This window comes from Lucilia sericata, unplaced genomic scaffold (assembly GCF_015586225.1).
Source record: "Lucilia sericata isolate MDLA Ls3-8-SP2 unplaced genomic scaffold, ASM1558622v1 Contig000697F_arrow, whole genome shotgun sequence".
NCBI classification, from domain to species: Eukaryota; Metazoa; Arthropoda; class Insecta; order Diptera; family Calliphoridae; genus Lucilia; species Lucilia sericata.
In genome coordinates this window covers 10,001-22,313 of record NW_023994700.1, presented here as the reverse complement: position 1 = coordinate 22,313, position 12,313 = coordinate 10,001, and the positions used below count along the sequence as shown (strand labels likewise).

Below are 12,313 nucleotides of genomic sequence, written 5' to 3'. Positions count from 1 at the left end.
ACGGCAGGTAACGCGCTTCCACATTCATCCTGTCCTGTCCATCTCAATAGTCTGGTTGGGCAACTTTAAGAGGTCAAGGAATGCATTGGGGTGAGCCTATAGATTATGAGAATGCTGGTAGAGACACGGCATTCCTCATAGCTGCTATTTTCGCGTAATTGTTTGCCACAATAACTAAGCAAACAATTTCTTCAAAATTTTCATGCAAAATTATCTACATCTCAACATATTATCATGACAGTATCGAGAAACCTAGAACCAATTTACCATATACATGATCAAGTGACATTTAAAGTAATTTTCATTTTGGGATGATAGTATTCGATACCGAACAAGAAATTTAAGCAAATATATTATCAGCCAGTGTTGAGAAACGTTAAAAACAACCAGAAACTAGTGTTGGTTAAAGTAAAGTGACAGGGTTGTGTTTCTGAGTAATAGTAACAGTAAAAATCTGATAACCTCTAAACAAAATCTATAAATATTGGAAAAATCTTTAATTTCTTTAGCAGTTTAAAGGTTAAATATATGAAAATTGAAACGGTTAAGAGTTTCCAAATGAGTTTGGCCAGTACTTTTTTTGATCTTCTGGCCCAACTACTGCTGCTGCAGTACTTTACTCGTGTGTTTGTGTGTGTGTATAAAAGTTTGTTATTTCTCTTGTAATGATGTGATACAAGTGGTGCTTGTTAAAAACGAACAAAAAAAAACTGCTGTGTCTTAACTGGGTTTTAATACTGCTGGTATTTTTTTCATTTCATTTTTTTTTTAGGTATTTCACTTAAGTGTTTTTTTTTTATTTTATTTTTTCAACGTTGTACATTACATTAACGTTAACGAACGTATAAGTGAGTGTAGAATAGGGTAGAGTAGAGTGTAGTGTATTGCTTCATCTTGACTGTTTGGCCGTTTATTATATTGGTTTTCTGTAGGTCTGTGTGGAGCAAAGTCAACCTCAATAACTTAACAGCCGAGGCAACAGCATATAAAACAATTTCTTGACTTCTTATATTTTATTTATTTTTGGCGCGCAAAAGATTATTGTAGTTACTGTTGTTGTTTTCTTTTGGACATTTTATTCTTTCTTTCCATGCTTTTGTTTGACAAGAAGGTCCACTTATGTTGTTGCTGTTGTATATGATTTTTAATGCGGTTATTTGTCTTCGTATTTTGATAAATTTTTATATCATACTTAAAGATGAATGGTCGGTTGTTGGTTGGTTGGTTTGAGGTTTGTTAGATATTTAGATAGATAGATGGATGGATGGTTAAGTTAGTTGGGTTTGGGTTGCTTGTAAGCAAAAAAAGACCTTTTTATAATGTTTATAAGATAGGTTTGGTTTTTGATTTCGTTATGATTTTTTTTTTTCGGTGATAAATGGACTGAAAAGAGAGTCTGAGTTTAATGTAAATTTTTGTTTATTGACTTTTTTGTGTTTATTTATTTACAAACATTTTAAATACAAATAAATTACTTTTTAAAAACGCTTTGAAATATTAATGCCCTTTCTTTAACATAAACATTTTAGTTGTTTTTAAACTTAAAGTTTTATAACATTTATTTGAAGAATTTAACATAATGTTCCAAAAAGCAGAATGTTAAAATTATAGGTAGAATTTTATTATCAAGATTAAGCCGCTATATGTATTTGTAAAAATGTCTGCTAAATTTAACGTCATGTTGGGGTTAAATTAACAGTTTTTTTATTACTTTTAGGGCAGAGTAAGCAATAAAATGCTAATGATTCTTGTATGTTTTACAATAATAAAACTTTATTTAAGTGATCTTTGATTTGGGAAATTTTGTCCTTAAACGCAATCCTCAATTTTTTTGGTTCATATTCGCTATTAAAAGAGATCTTTTTTATTCGGTTTCTATTAAAATTCTATTTAAAATTAGGTGTCAAAACATTACAAACAAAAATAAAGTATATTTATTAACATTTCTATATATTTTTGAATAGTAGACACAATTTCCTAGCAAATAAATAAGTCAATTTTATCTTTTCCAGGTGTCAAATTAATGAGGGAATACATTGCATTATACTTATCACATAACCAAAGTCCCTGTGTTCCGTTGCAGTTTCTCTTGGCATTTCCCTCTCTGAAAATCTATGGACTATGCCATTTTGTTGGACTTGAATAACGACACAATACAACCAACCAATGACATTACAAGTTGTGGATTGTCTAGGAATTCTTTTTAAATGAATGGATTTTTCTTGTAAGGAAGCTATGAAAAAAACTTTTCCCTGATCATCCAAATCGGATTCTCTTTAAATAAGCAAGCAAATTTCCATTTAGTTTTTAAAAATTTTAAAATAATTTAGAAAATACAAATCCATTTTAAAATGTAAACAAACGAATTTACACAGCTGTGATTTGTTTACATTTTCCTCTCTCTCATTGTGCACTGTATAACAGAGATGCCATATCATTACGGCAAATTTAAACAGCTGAAGTTTGTTTAAATTTTTATCCCTATCTTATTCGGCAGTGTATAACAGAGCAGAGATTAAACAGAGATTTAATATCATTAATTATGGCATAAAATAAAAATTTATAAATATTTTAGAAATTTTAAGTTATTTTCCAATAAAATTTAACATTTATAATAAAAAGTAAAAAAGTTATTCTCTATATTTATAGTAAAATTAAAATTTTACATAAAAAATGTTTTCTATTTTCTCTCCACAAAATTCTCCTTAGACTATAAAATGTATTTTAGTTTCCTTTACAACAATTATGTAGTAAAAACTTTAGTAAGTAAGTCATGTAACCACTTTTATCATTATTATCTTTAAACGCCAGCCAGGCAAGAATAAATATTACAAAAGCAGTAAATGCAACATTGTTGCTTTTTATATATCGAACAAAGAAAATGAAAAAAAATAAAACGAAATACAAGTGGACGTTGCGAAATGAGTGAAAAAAAACCAAGCAGGAGATTGTCTTGGGAATTGTAGTTTGAGCTACTGGTGTTACCACTTCGTTAGCAGTGACACTACTACTATTACCTCATAAATATTCATACATATGACTGTGATGACAATTTAGCGGTGAGAATAAAACACGCAACTTTTCAAGTGTAATTTAATAAATAAATATAAATAAATTTATAATTGTATTCATCAAAATCGTCTTTTTAAGGAAATTTTTTATAAGTTTATGAAACAGCATTTGTCTATGTAAAGGAATCTTTAATTGTAAAGTTGGCAACCCTTTATTTATATAAATAAGTAAAGTTATCATGCCTTATTTGGTTTTGCTCTCCTTTTAATACTTTGTAGGTATTTACTGCTGCACAGTGGTATAGGAAAAAAAAAGAGGGAAATAATTCGGTAACTTCTAAACGTTTAATCCGATTTTAATGAAATTTGGTATGCACAAAGAGGAAGTGTTGTCGAGTTTAGGTTTTGAATTTGGACCTTATAGGCCAACCAGGGGCCCGGCGGGGGGTCCTCAAATTAGGACACCTCGGCTATGTTAAATTTTTAAAACGATCCTATTTCTTCATTTGAGTTCCGATTTAAAAAAAATTTCGTAAAATCGGATTAACCGTTTAGAAGTTACCGAATTATTTCCCTCTTTTTTTTTTCCTATACCACTGTGTGCTGTGACCAAAAACATTATAGAATATTTAAGTGTGAGTTCCTGCGAAAGATAGTATGCAAGCACGTGCATGTTAATAACATTAGAAAGACCACAACTATGTATGATTTTATGGTTGTTTTTATGATTCCTTATTTAGCGAAGCAAAAGGACTTGAAAGTCCTTCGAAATGAAATAAAACATTAAAAAAAGGGTTATTTAAACAAAGTATTACAAGTAAGAGCAACAACAACTAGTGTTAAAGGATTAAAAAAACACTTTTTATGCATTTTCCAAAAGACCCAAAAGCAAGAGTTTCAAAACACATGGTTACTAGAGACTGCAAACAGCAAATGGAAATAGGTTCAGGTTTTTTTTAATGCTATAGATTCAACAAATGTACGCGAAAAATGCATGAATGAATATTATGCCACATGTCCTCCTTTTTTTTCATTGTTTTTTTTTTTTTTTGCGTTTTGCAAGTTTTATTATTTCCACTTCCTTTTTTTAGCTATAGAGTTCCATACAATACTTTGACTTCTCCATTGGTAAAATGCAGCAACATAAGTAAGTACAATAAAGAAGAAAAAATTGTGAAAAAAAAACCCAAGGAAGGATGTGTTTCACAGAAGACTAAAGACTTTATATTGAATTTGTTTTATACATAAATACTATAATATGGCAAAAGAAATTATCCACAGACATCATGGCATCGTTAACTTTTGTTTCTTGTTTGTAATTGCTTCGGTTGGATTCTATCTTATCTTTTGTTTTTAACATAAAACAAAAATGTTTTATATTTGTTTCTTTTTTCTTTGTATTTTAAATTAAGATATATTTTTTTAGGTACAAAATTAGTGTTTAAGTTTAAGGCAAGACAAATAAAGTTTTAATCAAATTAGTCAGTTTTCGATAATAATAAGATGGATCTGTACAAGGTGTAGTTTTTTTTAACAGCTGATTGTGTTTTTGTTTATGAAAACGTATATCGCGGTTGTCAAATACTAAATAAAACAGAATTCTTCAAGGTGAATCACTTCAAGAGCTGTTTTTTTGTTTCCTTAACAACGTTTACATTCACCTTGGACTTCACCTTATAGATTCTCCAGGCGAATCGTTTATAAGTTGAAATTAAAAACGAATTCGCAAAAAACGGAAAACTAAAGCCTTTGAGGAAATGGTTATAAAGTGAAGTCGTTTCAATAGCAGATGTTTTTTTATTCATGAAGATTTACCCGAAGTTGTCAAACTCCAAAAAATATAACAAATTAGCCTTTGAATTGATAACTTCAGTTGATTTAGGTATTTGTTTAGAAGATTTCAGAATATTTTAAAATACTTTAAAGTCAAAGAATTAGGACATACTTGTGGTGCCCTACATTGGTTACCTCTACAATCGCCTTCGATAAGGTGAGGAGTACCATATTCAACACTTTTTCTCTAAACATGTAAAATTTCATTAAAATCGAATCAATCGTTTAGAAATTATAGATATGTTTACTTTTTTCGAGATTTCCCTACTCTTATTTAACATTTTACAAAGTCCGGCAACTTCAAAAATCAATTGTCAAAGCACAAACTTATTTTACATTTATTTAGTTATTTTTAACACATTACTTCTATTTTCTAAAACGGAAATACAGACATAAACTAGAAAAGAATTCGGACTATTTTCAACTATTGACAAACTTTAGGTACCCTACTTTGGCTACCTCTTTAAAGTTTGTGAGTTCCAAATTCTAAACATAAACTTGCTAATACTTCCTCTCTACACTTATGGAATATTATTGAAATCGTACCAGCCGTTTAGAAATGGTCACTTTTTCGAGGTTTTCCTACACAGTCCGGCAACACTAAGAATCACTTGTAATAGTTGTCAAAGCACTAACAAGTGTTGTCAACTTCTCTACAAACTTATATCACGCTCATTTAAAGCATTTTGTACAGATCATTTCAATTTTATAAAAAGAAATGGATAATTTCAAAAACAGGATGTTTAAAAAAAAGAAAAAAGTATCTGTTGAAAATAAATTTTAGAAAAATAAATCAATGATATTTATGGAACATAAATAAACCAACGAAAAGTAAAAATTTCCAACTTTAACAAAAATTTTCCTACAAATACTAAAAAAACAACCACAAAACAGATTACGGCTGAAAATGTAAATTTTAAAGAATGGCAAAAGAAAAATTTATTATTTGCGCGCCAAAAAAAAAAGAAATGAAATCTTCACATAAAGCATGTTTAAGCCTAAAAAACTTATATACGCTCTAACTACTACTTCAATATGATGGCGCTTTTGCCTTACAAGTAATCTTTAGCAAAAAAGGAAACGATTTTGTTTAAGATAAACTAACATACATTCAAGAGAAAAAGAAAGAACCAAAAAAAAACTGATTAGGTAATACCTACCAAACTGAAGTGCCTAAACATAACTTAGACTAAACGGTCGATGTTCTTTGGTTTGCCAAAGGAAAATTGACTAATGGTACTTTTCTATTTGTATAACTGGGTTCAGCCGCCGTACTCCTGCTGCTTGCTCACTTCTTCCTTCTAATAACAGATATTTCCTTTTCTAACTGCAGATACTTGAACAAATTTTCTCTTAAAAACATTAGAAAAAAGGCAACCCAGAACATTTAGTAAAACCATAAAGAAAAAAAAAAACATTCTTATGAATTTGAAAAAAACATTGAAAACCTAGAACGAAGTTTAAATGGCACCAGGGAATGCCAAAAGCTCAGAAATACCAACAACAGCCAGCAAAAGAAAAAATTATTGTATATTTTAGCAAACAGCAACAAAAAAAAGCACTAATAATAAAACAAAAAACGTAAAAAACTTAAATACACAAGAGCTACATGAACATGAAATGAAAAACAACATCAGCAGCAGCTCAAGCAGTAACCAAACGAACGATTTGCAGCAACAACACAGAGCCAAAGCCTGACTCGTTTCATTTCATCATTAAGGCGCAAAATGGTTGAGGCAAAAACTTATTATTGTTGCTGCTATCGTTGTCGTTGTTGTATTTTACGTTTATTGTACAGAAAAACGTCTACTCTAGATGTAGAAGTGAAAACACAAACAACAACAACAAACAATCATACTATACATAAAAATATATAGAAAAAATATTGTACAAAACTGATGGTGTTTGGCTAAACAGAACTATTAATGTATGTTATCGATTACTTTTGTTTTGACTTTAGTACCTGCACTAAGAGTAGCCAGATCAAGTGAGACTGGAAAAGTAAACAGTGAACTTATGGTAACCTTGTTCAGAAAATGTTTTAAAGTGAAAACAACTCTGTCAAAATAAAGTAGATTCGAAGGCGACTTTTTAAGTTGAAGACCAAAGTGAAGATTAAAAGCGACCCAAAATTCGTTGATTGGCGTAAGAGCTAGCTATATAGCTGCGATATATCGTTATTAAAGCCTATATCTCTCCAGAATAATGTAAATGGACTTTTATAACCACTCTTTCCAGCACATTCTAGGATCACGTGGTAGCTGGGCTAGAAATCTCAATCATGGGATGTGAATGTTGCATGTTCTCTCATCCGTCTTGTTAAACGGTTTTGTCGATCGAAAATTGACATAAGAGTGCGAAAAGTAATCGTGCTTGAACATGAACTTTGCTAAAATATTGAATAATTGGCTAACATTACCGAAGAGTGTATCTCTCCATAATGAAATGGCATAGAATGACGTGTCATACTCCCACCGAGCACGTGGTGACAGGAATCCTAGGAATATAATGGAGGTTACGGTGTTGCTACACTATAAACAGGTGCCACCTCAAGGGTGAGGCTGCTCGACTTCAGTAGAGAAATGTATTGGAGTTGGCAGAGCTAGGGCAATGTTTAAGTTATAATTATTTGGCGAACTGATTCTGAAGGCAAATGGGCATTGTGGACCAGTAGCAAATAGCAAAGATCGGATACTCTCTATTTGATTTCAATGGCTGCCTCTTCTTTGGTCGAGGAATTCATTGGAATTGGCTTTCAAGATTATCAGTCTATCTGCACTGAAGTTGACAATGTTTAAGTCATGATTGATCTGTGGCCGCATAATTGTACGAGGTCCGTTAGAGCAATGTTCAAAAATTGCTCTCTATGAGTTCTTTGCAAATCAACCAGTCCACTCAATGGTTGAAAAAGATCACCATCAAGGCTGCTGATCTCCTCAGATGACGTTTCATACTGCGAAGTTAAAGCTTCTCTATTTGGGCCAATTGGACATCGAAAAGATCTGCTTTGACAAGAAGTATTTTCATTTCGGCGGCTTCGTCAATAAACAAAATTGCCGCATCTAGGGTTCAGAAAGCATATACCTCTCATTGTCGGAAAGCCAATGCATCGACAAAGAGTGATAGATCAGTTTATGGAGGGGTAATATGAAACGTGAAATAGTTCTGGAAAATTAAATAAAAATCGAGATCCATGAAGGGAGACAACTGTGATAGCGATATTAAAAGGACCCTTGCAACCCAATAAAACTATTTCCTCGGCTAGCATTAAAAATTGATGTTTTGCTAATAATCTACAAGCAATTCACACAAAAGTCTTGTAAATTAGGAATCCCTAAAATTTTCCAAGTTTAATTGGTTCCAAGTTTTACTTTCTCCGGGAATGTTTAATTCCAAAGATGAGTTTCCGTAACCTAGCAAGTAGTGCTTCCTTCAACAAACTCTTCTTTTAAGAGACAATTTAAAATTTCTGCAAACAATACATTCTTTATAAAACTGAAATTATGGCTTTAGCTTTGACTCTGGGTCTCTGCCTGATGATGATGATGACTACAACTGCTGACTGTGTTTTGTACTTATTTTACTTGTTTGTTAAGTTGACTGGCTGGCTGTTTTGGTTGGTTCGTAAGTTCGTTCATATCGTTCGTTGTGTTCAAACGTTCTTTGGCTCAATAACTGACTGCCTGCCTGCCTTGCTAGCCCGCCAGTTAGTCAGTCAGGCTGTTGTGTTTAATGGTTTGGTTGTTTGCTTGCTTTGCTTACTTGCCAGCCAAACTGAATGACTGACTGATTCGTCTCAATGGTGTACGGGAGGCAAGTGAATTTAGCGACCGAACTAAAAATGCTTGTAGAAAAAACAACTTACGAGCTCACAAAAATAACAGAGAACAAACAGAAACAACTATGGCAGCCAGGCAGGCCAGTCACAAGTACACTGTGAGCAGTGGAAAAAATACTAAAATGTTACGACAACACAACGTTGTATTGGGGATTTTTTTGTATGAGCTGGTTGGTCCGCTTGTTTTCAGAAAACAACATATGAACGTAGAAATAGTTGCTGTAGTCGTTCGTCGTAGCAGTTAAATTTTAATACAAGTTTATATGTTTGTTAAATCCCTGTGTTTGTCAGTCCGTCCGTCTGTCTATCTATCTGTTTCTGTACGTTTTAAATTGTTCATTCCATGAACATTTTTTCTTTTCATAACTTGGTTGTGTGCTTTGGCTTTGGCTTCTCTATAACAAACGTACGTTTCTTTTAACTTGTGCATTTTTTTCTTGCTGGATTTTATATTACAATTTTTTTGCCGCCAAATCCAAATGAATGAGTTTTATACAGGGAACCGAACCAGCAACTAACAGTAATAGAGCACCTAGCTCTAGCCAGGCAGGCAGTCACAGCAACTGAAATTATGTTTGGTACTCTACTACCTATATAAGAGTATGAAAAAGAAGAAAATCTCATAAAAAATGTCTATTACCCCCAAACCAACCAACCAACCTCCAACCTTAAGCAAACTTTTGCCATCATAGTCATAGTCTTCGTCGTCGTCATTATCATCATCATCAAACTTACTTACAAACTGATTAACTAACGCACATATTTCTGGTAATCGAAGGAAGTTAAGTTTCTCAACAGCAGCAGCAGTAATATTAACTACCAGATATCTGTGTCTGTGTCATATGTAGAGAAGAAAAGCTGTAAAAGTATGTAGTTAAACAATAATAAGAGGAAAAATTGTAATTATAAGACCCAAATAAACGTTAGCAAACTATAAATATTATTAAATTAAAATTTGGATTTAAGTGGTTACTACATTAACTACTTGTAGGGAGTTTAGTTATTAATGAGAGTTTTTTTGTTCAAATGAAGTTTAAATTTGGTTTATGAAAACTAGAAAGAGTTGGGTGATGTCAATATCCATATATGTAAAATAAAATACTTTCATCGACACTGTTAAAAGTTTCTCAATTCGCCAGGTGATATTCATGCAGTCATCGCGGAAGATGAGAAAAACATTGATGGAACTAGTACGAGGTTACTAGAAGCGCACAACAGGATCGATAGGTCACTATCAACCAATTATTTTCGAAACTATTAATGAAAGTTATCGATTACTTCTGGTTTTGACTTTAGTACCTGAATTAGGAGTTGCCAGATTAAGTGAGATTGGATAGACAAACATTGAATATATGGTAACCTTGTGAGACCAAGGTGAAGAAACAGGCGCAAACTTAGAAAGGTGAGGATTAAGTTATCGTTTGTGAGAGTTTGTTCATATAGAAAAACACTTCGAATCGAAGTCTACTTTCATATAGAATAACACTTCGAATCGAAGTCTATTTTCATATAGAAAAAGACTTCGAATCGAAGTGTATTTTCATATAGAAAACGACTTCGAATCGAAGTCTATTTTCATATAGAGTAACACTTCGAATCGAAGTCCATATTCATATAGAAAAAGACTTCGAATCGAAGTCTATTCTCATATAGAAAAAGACTTCATATCTATTACAATCATCAACCATAGCGGCAAATAGTCAACAGCAAAGTCCAAGTCTATTAGAATAACTAAGTCTAACAAAAATATTAGTAACAACGACAAAAAAAAACATGGCAAACAAGAAAAATCAAAACAGAACCAAAAACAATAACTTTAAATAAAAAAAAAAAAAAAAAACAATTTAACTCTAAACTAAACCCAACTAAACTGAAATTGAGTTGAAATATCAACATGATTCTTTTGCAAATGACCAGTAAACAACATGATTATTATGTAGCATATAATAATGATGATGTTGCTTGCTTTAGTGTTTGTTGATTACTAGCAATTTTTTTCTAATACTCATCGCCTACAATCATCATTAACAACAAAAATACACTCTACTGGTGCGCCGTTTTTAACTGTGTGGCACCAGAGGTATTGTCGACACACATAATAAAATACGATTTTATAGGTTTATGCTGTCGTCTATATCATGCAACATCCCATTGTCAGCAGCAACAGCAATCAGCTAATATTTTGCCGGGGTTTTTTGTATGTTGCCTACAAACATACAACAAACTTTTTCTAGGCTGGGAAGAATGAGGCAATCATTTTAAAAGGCCCATATATAACAACAGCAACAATAACTACAAACAGCAATAAATGTTGTCACATCTAAGGCAGAAAATAATAATAATAATAAAACAAAGTTTAACTTTACAATGGAAAAATATTTTGTTATTTTTTCAAATGCTTTTGATTTGGAAGGAAATTATAAAAAATTTTGTTTTTTATAAAGAAAATATTAAAATTATTTAATAGTTTCCCCTATTTTTTACTTTATATTACATATAGTCTTGCAAAAATATCAGAATGCCAAGAGCAGGAATCCCTCACCAACAACATTAATCTTAACATAATGTAGTATCATCAATTTTAGTACCTTTCTTTCACTACAAGACATGATACAAATTGTATATTTTTTCCTTTTCACTTAAAATTAATTGATAATAATTTATCAATCAACAATACCCAATATTTTCACACTAATTTTAACTCATTATTTGTTTTGAAAGGGGAGAAAGAAAACAACACAGAGAGAGAGAAAGAGTAGCAAATAAAACCGTAAAATGAAGCCTATAGGATTGTCAACACATTAAAATTAATATGTATATACTCACAAATACAACATTAATAAATATTTATAAAAAAAAAACATAATACATATTTTCCAATTTAATTTCCAATTCATTTCAGTTGAGTAGCGTTTATGATTGCAATCATTATTTCTGGCAACTACAAGCAGAAACAAAAACAATAACAAAGACAACAATGTCATACTTTGCTAGACGTCAACATCATTATAAACACATGTATAAAATTGTCAATAATAAAAATCAACAACAGCAGCAACAACATACATTATATTAATAAAGAGAGAATACACCACGAAAAAAAAAAACACAAATTGAACTTTTCAACCTTTTGTTTATGTTTAGCCGAGTGTTTGTTAAAATAACAACAACAACAATAGAACTCAGAAAAGTTGCTAAAAAATAAAATAAAGTTGTAATAAGTTTAGTAAAACAAAAACTTGGTAGATTCTATTAATATAAACAATGTTTATGTTTTGTATGGGCAAATGTCATAATAAATATGTTACAGCACTGAACATACTTCATTTACTTAAGTACTATTTTAGCACTTGCACTGAACATACTGCTTGTTTAGAAATTGTAGTTATTAAATACTGGTAGCTATAATTTAAATAAAATTGATATAAATGTAGAACAAGAACAGACATTTAAGAGCTATTGCAGCACAGTGGGTTAGAGGAATACAAAAATTGTAATATTAAAACTAATAATTCAAATTATAAACATTCCAAAATAAAAATTCTCCTAAAAAGAAAAAAATGAAGTTTTTGAAAGAAATTAGGTATAAACAATTTTGTTTAAAAAAAGAAAGTCACATCCCACTGTGCAT

General features: G+C 31.2%; 1 long non-coding RNA gene across 1 annotated transcript; it reads left to right on the top strand.

Moving 5' to 3' along the window:
• Positions 1–8,402: 8,402 nt before the first annotated feature.
• LOC119607474 lies at positions 8,403–11,765 on the top strand. The gene is made up of 3 exons (XR_005231731.1): positions 8,403–9,548; positions 9,822–10,084; positions 11,585–11,765. It is a non-coding gene; the product is annotated as an uncharacterized LOC119607474 (long non-coding RNA).
• Positions 11,766–12,313: the final 548 nt, after the last annotated feature.